Raw genomic sequence first — 16,861 nt, forward strand, 5'->3', positions numbered from 1 at the left:
TCTTTATATTAAGGTCATCAGTCAAACAATACTGTTGCTCTGGGTCTAAACAGAGCGCGTTGTGTGTGACGTCTTCTTTTGAACGCTTTGAGCGTTCACACTAGAGCGCGTTTGCTGTCACATTTTATCTGTAGTGTGAACGAGCAGACAAAAAAATCAGGTTTGATCAAAAAAAGAATTGAGCATCAAGACCTGCAGTGTGAACGTAGCCTAAGTCTCCCAGTAGGAGAATGGTGTCGCCTGCACCCCAGTCCGTAAACCAGCACAGCATAAAGCCACTTTGAATCAATAAACTCATTATACATTGATACAGGCTTATTCATTCCACAGTGGGATTTAAAAGCTTTAAATCACAAGAATCAGAATCAATTAACTGGATTCCTACAAGCACAGCCGAAGACGACTGTCATTACAGGGACTCTGCTGCTTGTGCGTCTCAGTGTTTCACTGTGATGAGAAGCACTATGACAGGAACTCTGAGCTGTTGTTCTGGTGTTTTCTGCAAGTCATGATCAGGACTGTTCTTTTTTATAGCTCAGATACTGAGTCTACGATGCAAAGCCCAGCGAGCTGCTTCACATCAGCCTCGTGAGCCAAATGGAGTTGATGTGCCAAACGATCGCAGAATATCAAGAACGCACTTCTAAAATAGGAAAACGCCAGTTTGTGCCTGTCAGAGAAATGAACTGAGAGCAGTGTTCAGTCAGCAGGGAGGCCTATTTATAGACCACACACACACACACACACACACACACCCTGCAGATATAATATGATCAAGTGCATCCCATCAAATCACATTAAGGCACCTCGCCAAGAGAGTGGTGGGGTCAAGAGCAGCGTGCGTGGATACGGCTGAAGCTCAGTCCCGTGCTAACATCACTGTCACACACACACACACACACACTGCAGGGGAAACGTTGGGAGCTTTAGGACCAGATCAGAGCTGGAGGCCTTATTTAGCTCTCGATCAAAGATGAAACGCGAGCGAGGTGCACACCCAGACACACACCAGCGGTGGTACCAGCACCACCCACCCGCTTCATCCTCTCTTTGAAGACAGCTGATGAGTCAGAACTCCTTCAGTGAATATTTTCCACCACGTACTCTGAGACGTACCGACTGAAGAAAGGGATACTTCAGTATATTTGACTTCCTGTTGTCAGCAGAGATGGTTACTGCCCATCTCTGCTGTAATCCGATTACTTTTTTCAAGTAACGAGTAAAGTAAGGGATTACTATTGCAAAAACGGTAATTAGATTACCGTTACTTTCCCGTAGAACGCTGCGTTACTGCGTTACTAAAACCGTGATTTTTTGCGAGAATGTCTCATGGCAGTGACGTAAGCGAGTGCGACGTTCGTGACAACAGCTGTGTGCAGATCAACAATGGATCATATATCGAGTGCAGAGAGAGTATGAGCGTGCAGCGTTTAAAGCGTGGAAGTACTGACCTTACTTTGAGTTTGATTCCATAAAAAGTGACAAAAACATTAGTGTCCGTTGTGCGTGGGAAGAAAACTTCTTTTTACAGCGAAAAAAAACCCCTAAACTTCCAAACAAGCACCGAGTAGCTACGACGTAATGGGAAACTCACAGAGAAACTCGCGGATTCTTCCACTGACCGCTGCACACCTGCACCAGGATAACCCTCCGCCTACCCCACTCCTGCTTTACAGGTGAAAATAGAGCAACAGGACCGCTAGTCTTTGACTTTATTTATTTTCTGCTGTGTTTTACTTGCATCTATTTGAAAGACTGAGTGTAAACACAAAAAATATTTTATTTGCTTGAATGTGCAGAAAATAGGTTTAAATGTTAAACTAATTTCTTCCAGTCAGAGAATGTTGCAGATAATTAAATGTTTGCTTGATGCATAAAGTTAAAAGATTAAAACTAATAAAACAAGTTTTAAAACGAGACTTTTCCATTTGATTACATTTTGTATGATGATTATGCAGAAAAAGTAGAATTGGGCTGAAAGATCTATCACTTTATCACCTATTCAGGTTGTAAATCGTGTTTTTAAAAAGTAACTAAGTAATTAATTACTTTTGAAAATAAGTAATCAGTAAAGTAACAGGATTACCTTTTTGGGGAAGTAATCAGTACTTAGTGACTGATTACTTTTTTCAAGTAACTTGACCAACACTGGTTGTCAGGCAATGTTCGTGCAGTCCAGTGACGACAAGTTAAAGAAGAGTCTGGAATGAAGCCTGATTATCTTGTTTTTATAATCAGTGTGAAGCAAAACTCATATTTACAATTAACTTAATCTCCTCGCTGTATTCAAGGCCGAGGCTGGTAGTTAACGCTCATTCCTCACTTGTATTTTAGGCTTTATTACACTGCAGTGCAACAGGGCGCTAATCACACACAGCCTTGATTGCTACAGGCTGTAAACAAGCTAACAGCCCTGCAAGTTCACCACATGCAGATTTGTTGTATTTAGGCCGCAATACATCTCTTTGTTTTGCACATCTTACTCCTCATTTCCTCCGCTCATTTAACCACAATGCACTCAGCGTGCTTTGCATAAGCACCGTGCTACCTCGTGCTGTCTAATTTATGCGTTCTCTGAACAGTAGAAGACTCTGGAAATACGCACTTTGAACCTTGCAAATTAGGAGGAAACAGGAGGATTTTTCTCGCCATCACGGTGCTTACGGTACAGTAAACAAAGGAGACACTGAGATGTAAAGCAAATCTATCTTTTCCAATTTAGCTCTCGGTAAAGCGAAAGAAAGTCTGCAGCTACCAGGGGAAATCTGAGCTGTTTGTTTGCGATCAATCAACGCAGGCTGACACCAACCGAGGATTTAAAAACGGGAAGAAAACCTCAGGATGCTGGAGGAGGAAAAGCACTGCGAGGAGCTGTCTGACGAGGCGGTGCGAGAGTGTAGCAGAGGACACGGCAGCAGGAGGAGAAGAAGAAAGAGTCGTGTGAATAGCGAAGCCGCGCTCTTCTGCCCGTCTGCTTATCGACTGAAGAGCAGCCGGTGTTTCCTCTGCGGCCGAGTTCAGACGCGGAGAAACGAGGAGTCTTCTGACACTTGTGAGCCAGCAGAAATCTTATCTCTGCCGAGGAACGACGTGTCCTCCATGTGAACTCTCCATCTGCTGCCAGCGTGGAGTATAATCACCACTCAAACGCAACCAAGAGACCCTCCAGGGGTAGGAGAGGCTTCTGATCGCCTTTTGGAGAAACTTTAATAAAGCGAAGGTCTGTGAATCATCTAAAACTGGGAACGCTGAGCTCATATCTCTTCAGTGACATCTGAAGATGGTTTACGTTTGTGTTATTGTTTCCTTCCTTTTTGCACATCTGCACCGAGCCTAAACAAATCCGTTACACTCACACATGACATTTTGTTATTTTGCAAACTCTCGGAGCAACTTGCAAGTACTGCAGAAGCAATAAAATAAAGGTCACAGCTTACTTAGAAAATAACAGCTTTTAGAGGAAGTGGGAAAGAAGATGAAAATCTCATTTTATAAACATTTCTACTTACATCTTTTGGTAGTTAGAAACAACGACCTTTGACATAGTTGGTTTGGATTCGTCAGAAGAAGATGGTATCAGTAAAAAAGCTCACCTGCTCGAGAAAACAAAGGATGGAGTTCAGCTGGTCTACAGCTTTGTGCAGGTACAGGAGAGAGATTATGGTGGAAACTGGAGGGCTGTGCATTTATATTATGAATGCACACTGTGTTTGCCGTCCTCCGCTGGCAGGGATCAAAAGGAAATTAATTAAAAGATAAAGCTGAAGCATTGTGACGCTTTAAAAAAGAACAAGTAGCGTCTCTATTTTTAATAAACTGCACTCAAAGCAGCTCCAGATATTTGTTGACTGCCTATCAGCAATGACTGACATAAAGCAGGTAAACACAGCGGCCATAAGACCAGTCACACCAATTAACTTTCAGGGAGGGGGGGGCAGAGTGCTGAAAGCGAGGCTGGGAAAACAAACAAAGAGCCAGGTATCATTTCCAAAGATTTAGATAAAGTGTGTAAAGGAGAGTCTGAGCTTTACGCTCATATGGGAGCTTCAGCTGATTTCTGATGTTAAAAGCATAAAAAGACAAATATCAGCAAAATGCATTCAAGTAACTCGTTCATCGCTCCTTCACTACACATCGAGCATCTCGTTGGTTATAACAAATATTAATGGCACCAACTAAATGATCACACACCCTCAGTAAAATGTTATGAACTTATTGATCTATTTAATGAATATTTCTGCTCATTTTCAGCATTTCCATGTTTTTAATCAACACGTTCTCACTCCCAAAGCGTCACATTTTAGGCTAGGTGACAAATCGTCAACATCACCACCACCACGTTCCTAAATGACGACCTCGGAAAAATGAGGAAATATGAGAACCATATGGACTCAATCTACACGTTCCTTCTCTTTGCAAAGGGACGGCCAATCAGAAGGGAATGGAGGACAGAGGAGATAAAACTGCAGATGATAAGATAAGCCAACATCACTTTGACCTGAGAATCATGCAAAAAAGTCCAAGAACAAAAACGCAGAGCTGGAATTAGGTCAAGAAAGGGACCTTTTATGCTTTTAACTCACTTGTGCTGCAGGAAAATAACGAATGTGATGGATGGTTTTGGAGCTAGCTACCTATTCGATTGCTGCAACTACACTAAAAGTTGCTCTGCAGGTTTATTTAACTCATAAAAAGCACCGACAACAGCCAAACGAATCAGACCCCTTGCACAAAGTTGAGCGACACACTGCAAATCCTTTCAAATCCAAAGATAAGCAGGGAACTTCCTGTAATGATAATCTCTCCAAATTAGCTTAGAGCTTCTGAGAGCTCTCCCAGTGAAGGAGCTACGCTCGACAGATTCAAAAGGCGTTTGTTGGGGAGAATAAGGAAGTTTATTAAAATGCAAACCAGACGGTTGGTGTCAAAGCTGTTTGGGAATACAAATTACAACCTTTCCAGATGGTGTTTCCTAAACAACAAGCGAAAATGAGAATGTAATGATGTTTTCTTGTCCTCCTTAAATCCATTACAGCTGCCTCGTGTTAAACATCAAGCATCAGTGCATCAATCAAACTCGAGGATCATTTTTCTAAACCTGATCGCTCAGGGCTTCGTTTCACGTGAACCCTGAGTCGGGGAGGGCTGCGAGATCCGTTTCAGTCGACGTCTTGTGCTTCGTTTCACTCCGACTTCTCCACAGTTGCCACACAGGTCCTGTGGGAGAATTTAAATCTGATGCACTGAACTGACACAGATCAGCGACAGCGACACAGCGAGCGTGACGAAGAGAGACCGAGAGATGAAACCGAGAGGGAAAGCGATGAGACAGAAGAGAAGAGCGTCTCCAAATGTTTCTGTGTTGCATCCCAAATTGAAAGATAAGTGTAGCAGCCAAATCCGAATGCTGTCAAAACATGACTTAATCTGCACCAAAGAAAGCTCGCAGTGGTTTGTTGCATCCAAGAGCATCTCAAACTAAAACACGCCAGCTTATCCAGGTTTAACGTCTGTCTGCAGGGCTTTAGACACAATTCAAGCATCGAGATGCTTTTTGTCCTCCCAGTCAGTGCTCATACTTTGGCTCTAAAGGAAAATTAGAACGGATAATCTGTTGTTTGTTTGAGACCATGCAGCGTGTCTACTGTTGCATTTTGGGAAAAGCTCCTCTTCACAGTCCGACCTGTAGCTCAGGTCTGAAATGAACCAGCCTCTGCAGCAGGCCGATGAGCGAGAGCTACATGAAGATGGAAGCATCGGGAACGTGCCCGAGGAGAGATTTCAACAATCCGCTGTTAAACACAGGATGGAGATTACAGAGCAGTCGTGGTTGCTGGTGGAAACGGGGAATTTCAGGGGTTTCCCTGCATGTAGATTTTATAAAACCCATGAACACATGGGAGAGCAACCCTGCTTTGATGCATTCAGACTGGAGGATTGAACCACCCAGAGCAGCAGTGGGAGCCGAGCTAAAGCCTAAAATGTCATGTTAAACATGTAGAGTCAACCCATCCCGACCAAAAGTAGCTGATGTTACTCAGATGATGAGGCTTCATGTACAAACTTACCTCTGAGTCTAAACTCATCACGTCTTTCACATATTTTGGACCTAAAATCCAAAAATTGTTTTTGCACTTTCCTGTTTTTCTCTTTTTAAACTCTGCTGAGACTGCAGGTGCATGCAGGAGCCGTAGAGCAGACTGGAGATGTGCATGTGTGTAGTTATTTCCCAGTGCGAACATCTGCCCATATAGATACACAACAGAACTGACAGACAAAGCATAGCATGCAGAGCCAGAGGCAAATGCACACACTTGCTGCAATATCCAGTTCTATCAGGTTAGAGCAGGAATCAGATAATGACTTCTATCAAACAGCCCACCAGAGTCAAATAAAACCTCCTCGTCTTCCTCCACAAGTAGCTTACAGTGTGTGTGTGTGTGTTTGTGTGTTTGTGTGTGTGTGTGTGTGTGTGTGTGTGTGTGTTTGCAAACCCGTGTGTGTGCACAAGTGAAATGGAGTCTGTGTGAGTGAATCTAACGGCAGCTTACGTAGGAGGATTTGTAGCAGCATAAAATTTACTGGATTTTGTGTCGTGCATCTATATGTGCTGAGTGTGTGTGTGTGTGTGTGTGTGTGTGTGTGTGTGTTGGCAGCTGTGTCCTGACAGAACGTCAGCCTTCATGATCCGATGGCCTGAGACGTCGCTTCTGCTGCTCATAAATCGTCTCCTCGGGAGGACAGACAGTGTGTGTGTGTGTGTGTGTGTGTGTGTGTGTGTGTGTGTGTGTGTGTGTGTGTGTGAGACAGTATAAATGCACAATGATTTGTGACAGGTAGTAACTTTTTCGGTTCCTCTGCAGTGAACCTGTTGAGTGCAGCAGGCAGCATCAAAGAGCATCTCAGGTGTTTCTTCCTCTGAGGAGGAAACACTTTGACACATTTCTCAGCTTCCTCTCAGAGCTCAGGTGCCTCAGTAGTTTTGTTTCCTGGCTAATTAAGAAGCAGGCGCTTCGTGGCGGTCTTTATCGTGTCCACAATTCAGCATGGAGAAGAAAAGAAAACATTCATGATTTCTGTGAAACAAACAGCTTGTTTCTGGAGACATTTGTTATTAAGAGCTTTAATTTCTTTGATATTTTGTTGACAACCTGAAATCTATACTTTTGTTTTCTGCTGATATAAACACACATAGTCAGAGCCTCAGCTTGTTGATGATCCTCTCAGAACTAATCTGACATTAGGAACTGAACAAAAGCCTCACATAAGCAGCAAAAGTCCAAAAAGATACTTAATTAATTTTTATAGTATAATCAAATTTAATAACAGAATTATTATTTTGACTATTTTACCTGAAAGTGACTTAAAGCATAATGACTTTGAACCTCTTTTTGTTTAAAGTGCTGCCAAACACGACAGTCAATAAACTGAATGAATTTCATAAGAGGAAACTGAACATTAAAGCAGTGCACTCATAACCTGCTATATTTATCCATTTCCCAATTTCCCTTACATCTTGAAAGCATCTTGAGGACGTTTCATTAATATAACCTCCACAGGAAAGAAGTGATAATGTCACAGGATGTGCGCTGCATCCAGACACAACCCTGCAAATGAAATGAAAGACACACCGCAAGTATTTATTGGTGAAACGAAGCCCTTTGTGGTTATCAGCACATTAGGATGCCAACTACATCAAAGTTTATGTATCCTCCTTTCACATTGTGCTGCTTCACTGTCCGGTGACTCTCTGCTTTGTGTCTAATAGCATATTTATGGAAGATAAGTACCCATCATCCTGCTCCATTACCCTCATGCAGCATTTATTCTGCTCAGGTGCCCGAGGTTTGAACCACGTTATGTCCTGACTCAGCCCGCTGTCCTTCACCTGCTCAGACTGACGGCACTGCATCTATGGAGGGAGTTTACATTAAAAGGTTTCCTCTGAAACCACTCAGTGATTTTTCCTCATATCTCAGTTTCACCAACTTATTCCAGAAATGTCACAACCTCGATGCTGCTGGGCTGAATCATCAGACTAAACTTTAGCACGTTTCAAATTTGTCTTTTTAGCCTCACGTAATCAAGCCTGAACGACACAACCAGCATCACGAGCTGAACATACTGGAAAAGTGCATCTGAGTCCAAGATTTATGTAGTTGTAACCAGAGATGGGCAGTAACGCGTTACTGTAATCTGATTACTTTTTTCAAGTAACGAGTAAAGTAAGGGATTACTATTGCAAAAACGGTAATTAGATTACCGTTACTTTCCCGTAGGAACGCTGCGTTACTGCGTTACTAAAACCGTGATTTTTTTGCGAGAATGTCTCATGACAGTGACGTAAGCGAGTGCGACGTTTGTGACAACAGCTGTGTGCAGATCAACAATGGATCATATATCGAGTGCAGAGAGAGTATGAGCGTGCAGCGTTTAAAGCGTGGAAGTACTGACCTTACTTTGAGTTTGATTCCATAAAAAGTGACAAAAACATTAGTGTCCGTTGTGCGTGGGAAGAAAACTTCTTTTTACAGCGAAGAAAAACCCCTAAACTTCCAAACAAGCACCGAGTAGCTACGACGTAATGGGAAACTCACAGAGAAACTCGCGGATTCTTCCACTGACCGCTGCACACCTGCACCAGGGTAACCCTCCGCCTACCCCACTCCTGCTTTACAGGTGAAAATAGAGCAACAGGACCGCTAGTCTTTGACTTTATTTATTTTCTGCTGTGTTTTACTTGCATCTATTTGAAAGACTGAGTGTAAACACACAAAAAAAAATATTTTATGTGCTGGAATGTGCAGAAAATAGGTTTAAATGTTAAACTAATTTCTTCCAGTCAGAGAATGTTGCATATAATAAAATTTTTACTTGATGCATAAAGTTAAAAGATTAAAACTAATAAAACAAGTTTTAAAAAGAGACTTTTCCATTTGATTACATTTTGTATGATGATTATGTAGAAAAAGTAGAATTGGGCTGAAAGATCTATCACTTTATCACCTATTCAGGCTGTAAATCGTGTTTTTAAAAAGTAACTAAGTAACTAAGTAATTAATTACTTTTGAAAATAAGTAATCAGTAAAGTAACAGGATTACTTTTTTGGGGAAGTAATCAGTAATTAGTTAGTGATTACTTTTTTCAAGTAACTTGACCAACACTGGTTGTAACTGCCACATGCAAACAGGTTAGTGGTCTGTTGATAAAATTTCAGCAGCACATGAGGCTGAAACATTGCAAACATCAAAGAGCAGCTGCAGACTGAGTTTCTTTAAACCAGAGATGATTGTTATTGTACAAAGACTGAATTCTTCCCCAATGAAAATAAGTGATGAAAGATGAAAGATCGATTGCTGTGCACGTGTGACACGCTCTCCAGTTTCTGTGTAGCCATGAACACTGAGGGAATTTAGCTAGCAATGGGCCACCATCACATCTGGCCAGCTGCAACAGAAAATTCGGAGCAGAAGGACGAGAATATTCAATTAAATTTTATCCATTTAGCCCCAAATCACAACAAACAAGCGCTTTATAGTTTAAGGTAGAGCCCCAACAGTAATGCAGAGAAAGCACTGCAGTTATATGTTAGAGGAATAAACACTGTGGGGAAATTACAGTGGGAACAGCAGCATAAGAGCACAACATATTGTACACAGCAGGGTACTGCACAGTTAGATTACTGCAGGCACAGATAATAGCAGGTAGCACAGGTACAGCTGCACATGTGTGCTGCAGATGTTTTTATAGTTCTGACTGGGTTTAAAAATTTCTTCCAATACTTTAGTAATTTTACTTGCTGTGTTTTGGATCTGCTTCACACTTCACATCAAATTCATTGGGTTAATCGTGAAATCAGATTTCCTCTACAAGGAATCTGCTTCACAGTTATTCAAGTGTATAACTGCTAATGACTGGATATAAAATCCTCTCTGAAGGCGTCCACGTACATTAGTGCCCCACAAATAAAATGAGAGGAACTACTTCGTTCTCTATTTCAGAGACTGACCTTTAGATAAAAGTTTATGAGTGGTGTGATTGTCTATTTCCTGCTGCCAGAAAGCAAAAAAAAAAAAAAATGGATGGATTTTGGAAGCTCCATTAGCTGCATTATCTCCTGAGCTGTGGATGTGATTCAAGTGGAGAAAGAAAGGAGCTTTGTAGCGAGTTTCAGACGGCGGCCTTCAGAAAGACGTTTTCCATTGATCAGCAGAGCCAGACTGACTGCATGAACCTTTATATTGACAACAACCGCAAAGATATGCATCTGTTCCACGTGGTGCATGTGTGGAAGAAATTATTCGTCTCTTTGAAGGTTGTTAAACCACAATCCTGTTTTGCTCTTTGTTCTAGAAAACCTGCTGTGATATTATTGGGTGGAAATTAGGTCAGATGACTCAGACAAGCAAAATATTTGTGAGTTAGTTGACATCCACAGACAAATGTCTTAGGAAGAAGCTGAGGATCTGTCCAAAATCTAGTTTTCTATTACAGTAAGTCGGAATCTGGGAATGTGTTCTGGACACAAACTTCACATCGTTCTGATGAGACTTTGCATCAATGTGAAGTTGAAATGGTGATACGGAGACGCGGGGGGGCAGTGAGCACCTTCACCTCAAATCAACAAAGCCAGGGCAGTGTTGGTCAAGTTACTTGAAAAAAGTAATTAGTTACTGATTACTTCTCCAAAAAAGTAATCCCGTTACTTTACTGATGACTTATTTTCAAAAGTAATTAGTTACTGATTACTTCTCCCAAAAAGTAATCCCGTTACTTTACTGATGACTTATTTTCAAAAGTAATTAGTTACTGATTACTTCTCCCAAAAAGTAATCCCGTTACTTTACTGATGACTTATTTTCAAAAGTAATTAGTTACTGATTACTTCTCCCAAAAAGTAATCCCGTTACTTTACTGATGACTTATTTTCAAAAGTAATTAGTTAATGATTATTTCTCCAAAAAAGTAATCCCGTTACCTTACTAATGACTTATTTTCAAAAGTAATTAGTTACTGATTACTTCTCCAAAAAAGTAATCCCGTTACTTTACAGATGACTTATTTTCAAAAGTAATTAGTTACTGATTACTTCTCCAAAAAAGTAATCCCGTTACTTTACTGATGACTTATTTTCAAAAGTAATTAGTTACTGATTACTTCTCCCAAAAAGTAATCCCGTTACTTTACTGATGACTTATTTTCAAAAGTAATTAGTTACTGATTACTTCTCCCAAAAAGTAATCCCGTTACTTTACTGATGACTTATTTTCAAAAGTAATTAGTTACTGATTACTTCTCCCAAAAAGTAATCCCGTTACTTTACTGATGACTTATTTTCAAAAGTAATTAGTTACTTATCAAAAACCTGACACACTACCTGAATGCGTGATACAGCGATAGACCTTTTGGGCCAATTCTGCTTAATCCATATAAAAGTGAGTCAAACAGAAAAGTGTCTTTTTAAAAAATTGTTTATTACTTTTAATCGTAACGTTATAAAAACGGCATCAAACAAACATTAAATTAAATTCAACAGTCTTTATGTTTAATGTTTAACATTTAAACATATTTCTGCACATTACAGGCTTAAACTGTATTTCTGTATAATCCAGCATATAAATTATTTTTGTGTATACACACATCCTTTCATATAAATACAGCAAAAAATAAATAAATAAAATTAACAATAACATCTTTTAACAGTTGGTAAAGTGCAGAGAGGCACAATATTGAGATTACTGAAACAGAAAATGCTATTGCATGCTACATTTAGGCTGTTAATCTCATTTTGTGGCAACCCTGAAAAAGTTTTATTGTTTTCTTTTGGACTGAAACTGGTTACGTCGCATCAGCAGAAGCTTCTCAAACCTTCTATCAGACACTCTGTTCCTTTTGGGGAAAGCACCAATCCAGCTAAACTGAACAGCCGTTCCACTGCTGCACTGGATGGAGTTGGACTTTGTATTTCATGTACATCTTTTTGAGATTTGGGAGCTGATTCAGAATCTCAAGCTTATAGTCTGACCTTAAAAAGTCAGTTACTTGTTTTTCTGCTGAGAAGCTTTCTGTGGGCTGGTTCTGAAATTCAAAAAAGTCCATTTCGGCCGGGCTGGCTGGCATTTGGGACACATTAGTGTTGTCAGCTGCAGGAGCAGCTTTACCACACTCTGTTATCAGGAGCTCATCACATACTCTCTCCTGCCCTCATCTCTCAGCCAACGAGGTTTAAACTCGGGACAAGTGGCCGCTGTGAGAAGTCCTTGTTGGCTGTCCAGAACAGCATCAAAACGAGTCTTGGTGGCCTGTAACATACAACATGATGCATCTAAGAATAAAATTATTTTACTATATAATTACCTATCGTCATTATTTTGTGGGCTTTACAGCTCTAAACCATCTATCATCAATCTATTATCGGCTGACTTCCTCCACCTGTTCAGAGGCTTTTGGCGTTTGTCAACATCGCTTGTTGAAATCACGTTAATTGTGTGCGATGCACATCTGTAGTGTTGAGGGAGGCTGAACTGTGCATCACCAGATGTGGTTGAAAGAGCTTCTATGACATCAGTAAAGGTTCCTCGTCATCACCTTCTTCATTTTCAGATTCAGACCCAAATCACAGGGCTGACATACTCTGAATGCTTCAGGAAAATTGGAGGCATTATCCGTTACAGTGGCAATAACTTTGCCTTGTAGTCCACATGATGAATGGATTTCTTCAAGCTCTGCTCCGATTACATCATAGGTACGGCTGCCTCTAATTCTCTTGCATGCTAGGGCGGCCTTGTTGCGCTGTAATGTGGAATTAATCCAGTGAACTGTTACACCCATAAAACTTTATTATTTACTGTCCAGATGTCGGCAGTGGTGGAAACAAACTCCGCCTCTTCGAGTGTAGCCTTCAAGTTAGAGTTCGTCCTGTCATATTGTCTCTCAAGCTGTCCTACAAATGACTTCCTCTGGGGCAGCTTGACACCACTTTTAGTTGCTATTTTTTCTACGATGCGCCGGAATGATTCAGAGTCTGCAGTGGAAATCGGCAACATGTCCTCGACGCTACAGGCAGCGACGAGCTTCTTCAGTTCAGCGGCAGTAAGTCCTGTCGCTCTTACGTCCAGTTTAACCTGTTTAGCAGGAGTGGCTCCATCTGAGGTTTAACATTCCCGTGGCAGCGTGCTGGGTGCTTGCTCAGGTCGGAAGTGGAATTTTTCGACGTAGAAAGAAGTTTTCTTCTGATGCAGAGTGTACAACGTATGCTCTGACTCTGTAGTCAAATTCAAAGTAATGTTGTATTTCCAAGTATTAAATGCTGCACGATCGCACTCTATCCCTCGCTCCATGTTTTCTATTGTTGATTTACAGACGTGCTACCACAGCCGTCGCACAGGCTTGCGTCATTGTCAGGAGACACTCTCACAAACAAAATCACAGTTTAGTAACGCAGCTTGCTGGAGGTCCACTGACCGTGTGTGAAGAGTCGTCTGTGACGGATCGGTGGCCAACTTTGGGTCGACACTGTCTCTCGCTCAGTTGGTTTATTTAAATTCAGTTTCAGTTCATCACTTTATTGTCCCAAAAGCTGAAATTAGTTCAGCAGCAAGAGCAACAATAAAAACAAAACAATGATAAAATTAGTTATTCACCATGGAAGAGGCGGGTTGCAATAGAGGTGAAACAAACCTGGAGTCTTGGTCTTCACAGTTCCTCTAAAACGACGGCCGGAGGGCAACAAGTGTGTAGTTATGAAATTGGAGGGACAGATTAAACTGGACATCTTTGCAGTGCAAACGCATTTCTCCTCTGCACACGAGCTTCAACTCTTCTGCCTGTAACGACGACTCTTGACTTCTCATTAATGATGAGTTTGACAAATCAGTATATCAATAAAGTAAGGCTGTCAATGTTAACGCATTAACGTGTATTAACCCTTTAAGACCTGCCATAGAACCAAGTCTGCCAGAGCTTATATTATATGTTTACATGCTGTGGAGCCATTTTTGGGAGCATTTCAAGTTGCTATACATCAATACAACCATTATAGCCCAGATTTTAATAATATGTCTGCATTAAGTGCATAGTAATTACATAAATTGCAAAAAAGTGCAATAAACTACAAAAAAATTGAAAATCGTTTTTGTTTTTTTAACATATATTTCTAGTTAGAGAAATTTAAGAGGCTTATCCCTCAAAACTGTAAATACAAAAAAGTTGCACAAAATAGTTTCCCACCACAGGAAATTTATTTTGAGTGTCTTCATAGTTTTATTTTTGAAATACACCAATTTTTATACACTGCAGGAAAAACGAAAATAAATATTATAATGCAAATTTGCAAAAAAGCAGCATATGCATCAAAATAAACTATTTCCAGCAGTGCAATATGAGTCCTAAGCATCCCAGAAACCACACAGAAAGTCATAAAGTCAAACATAACTTTTAAAAACACCAGTATAGGCTCATGAGGCCCTGATGGTAAAAAACTACATTTCCGCGAAATGACGTCACTTCCGGTTTCAGGCAGGTCATGGCGGACATGCAAAAGTTCGTGCTGATGGACGTAGGAAGTGTTACGAACAGCTGATCGGATCGGCAAAGCGTGTTTCTGGAATATTATGTTTTTGTTGCTGCAAGCGCTTTTTATGCAGTTTTTGCAAAGTTATATGTGGAAGGAAACTGTGACCGAGGACAAGCTGATGGCATAAGATGTAAGTACAACTCCTCCGGTTTCATACGCAAAAAACATTATTGCGCTAGCTCACGTGGTTGCAGAGCTACCGGGATTTAAAAATAGTTACGCAAAACGGAGCGTGCTGCTCCGACCGGCTTTAAAGGGTTAATCTGTTAACACAGTTGACGCGATTTAAATTTTTAATGCAATTAACCATCTGGAGAGCAGAATGAAATGTCTCTGTCAACGCATTTCAGGCAGTTTGTCCAAAGTCTGTCCATTCTGTACTCCGATTGGTTAAAAATTTAATCGTGATGACGCGTTAGCGTTGACACCCCTGCAGTAAAGGTCTGGTTTGAGAACCATGAGAATAGGTTCTCCTGAAATACAACAGAAAAGACAAACAAGGGTAACTGATAGTAGGCGTCCAAGTTGGGAAAAGGAAAGTTCATTGATCATCTGTCACAACCATCCAAGTGCCGCTTCCTTTGATGTCCTTTAAAGTTTAAATGTGGTTTCAGCCTCCTGTGATTGTTGGTTTACACCAAACCTTTTAAATTCAGGATCCGTCTAGAAACGAGCATCATCGCACGAACATCTCCCCGCGCCCCTGGACGTTTATTTTATTCCTTCAGATGAGAACTTTTTAAACCTTTCAGCGAGGTTTTATCACCACGGTGTTTGTCTAACCAGCACAGGCTGGGGAAGGGAAAAATGCTAATGATGCCCAAAAGCTAAAGCTGAAGTTTCAAAATGCAAGTACACAAACGAATGAACAATGCTAGTCACAGCACCGTCGTCTATATATAAGCCAAGCTCCCGAATGAAAGTCTTTACGGCCGTGTGCATCGCTGTGCAACCTTGTGAATGACCTCGACGTTGAGTGACTCTGCTTCTAAAGGACAACTCCTCAGTTCTCGGATTAAGGCCTCATCCTGTACGGTCCTCTTTTGAGATGGAAATTAATATTTCAGCCTTTGACAAACGGCTTTGTGAATGCTTTTAAAAGCTTCCTTTGGATTTGAAGGAAATGAGAATCTGTGCGACTTTAACATTTTGGAAACTGTTTTTAAAAGCTGACTGACAGAAATAGAAGAACTTCTGGTACTTTTGGGGGATAATCGGTAACTCAGCTGACAATAACTTACACTCTGTCCTCGACGCTTTGCACCGACTTGAAGGGGAAATCTGGTCTTTGGAAGCAGATATGCTGAATTTTTGCAGATACTAAACAGAGCGTCTGTGCCGTTGTTCAATGAAGGAGAAGAAAATAAATATTCTTCCATCCTCGTCTCTCCCTTCTCTTCCTTACTTCCTTCTCTCCTCCCCTTCACTAATAAAAACACCAGACTCGTTTCTATAACCTCACACTCGAGGTGCTTGCCCTTTCCGCACTCCAAGATATACAAGCTACTTTCACCTGACGAGGTTAATTGAGATGTGAAAGATCGCAGCTCAACGAGCGGCACAGTCACTCCATCGGGGCTGCGCTGAGCACGCCTGGTTACCTGCCCTTTCTGCAGCTGTAAAAAATGAGATGGACGCACTGATTAACGCGGCATTTTTGCACAACCCGTTCAGGCTGTTTCACTCGCAGTAAGTAAAACAGGAGGAGGCGGCAGCAGATCCACGGCCTCTGGGCCCTGTGAATATTTCATTCGCTGTTAAATATTCAGCACGTGTTTCCTGCCAAAACCTTGATAATCCAGTTATGACAAAACAACGAGATGATCTGTGTTCGGGGAAAAGATCCTCGTGTGTTTTTCCCACAGTAGTGTCACCTGTCTGGGACACAACCACAGTTTTCCTCAGAAAACTCGACATAATCGTTCCAACGAAGCTGAAGAACAAAATGTTCCCTCTGAGATCAACACAGCTTCTAAATCTGAGATTGTTTCAAATAATATTCTTGTCACGCAAAAACTACAAAGGCATAATAAATTCATCAGCACACAGCAAATGGCACAACACAGAAGAGCCACCTCCACAGGACAAGTCTCGGCAGTCCATCTGCATCTAAAGGTCAAAGGTCACTGTTTCGAGGATGCCAATGTTCACATTTTGGACAGAGAGGACAGATGGTTTGAAAGAGGAGTGAAAGAAGCATCTATGTCCACTGTGAGCGACCATCTTTGAACAGAGGCGGGGCTTACGATACCAACTGTCTGCCATCTATAATCCAGTTTTGAGTC

General features: G+C 41.3%; 1 protein-coding gene and 1 pseudogene across 3 annotated transcripts in view; both read right to left on the reverse strand.

Annotated features, from left to right (window-relative positions):
* LOC146512089 (uncharacterized) overlaps positions 1–16,831 on the reverse strand; it is a 39,818-nt pseudogene extending 22,987 nt beyond the window's left edge. Inside the window, exons 1-2 of the transcript XR_014875726.1 lie at positions 14,850–16,831; positions 1–13,937 (exon numbers count right to left, since the gene is read on the reverse strand). The exon at positions 1–13,937 is cut by the window's left edge and continues 22,987 nt beyond it. The product of XR_014875726.1 is annotated as an uncharacterized LOC146512089 (transcript). The remainder of the gene's footprint in view (positions 13,938–14,849) is intronic.
* Positions 1–16,861, reverse strand: part of grid1b (glutamate receptor, ionotropic, delta 1b) — a 668,767-nt gene that overhangs the window by 537,839 nt on the left and 114,067 nt on the right. The gene's annotated exons all lie outside the window — the stretch shown is intronic.

This window comes from Neolamprologus multifasciatus, chromosome 8 (assembly GCF_963576455.1).
Source record: "Neolamprologus multifasciatus chromosome 8, fNeoMul1.2, whole genome shotgun sequence".
NCBI lineage: Eukaryota > Metazoa > Chordata > Actinopteri > Cichliformes > Cichlidae > Neolamprologus > Neolamprologus multifasciatus.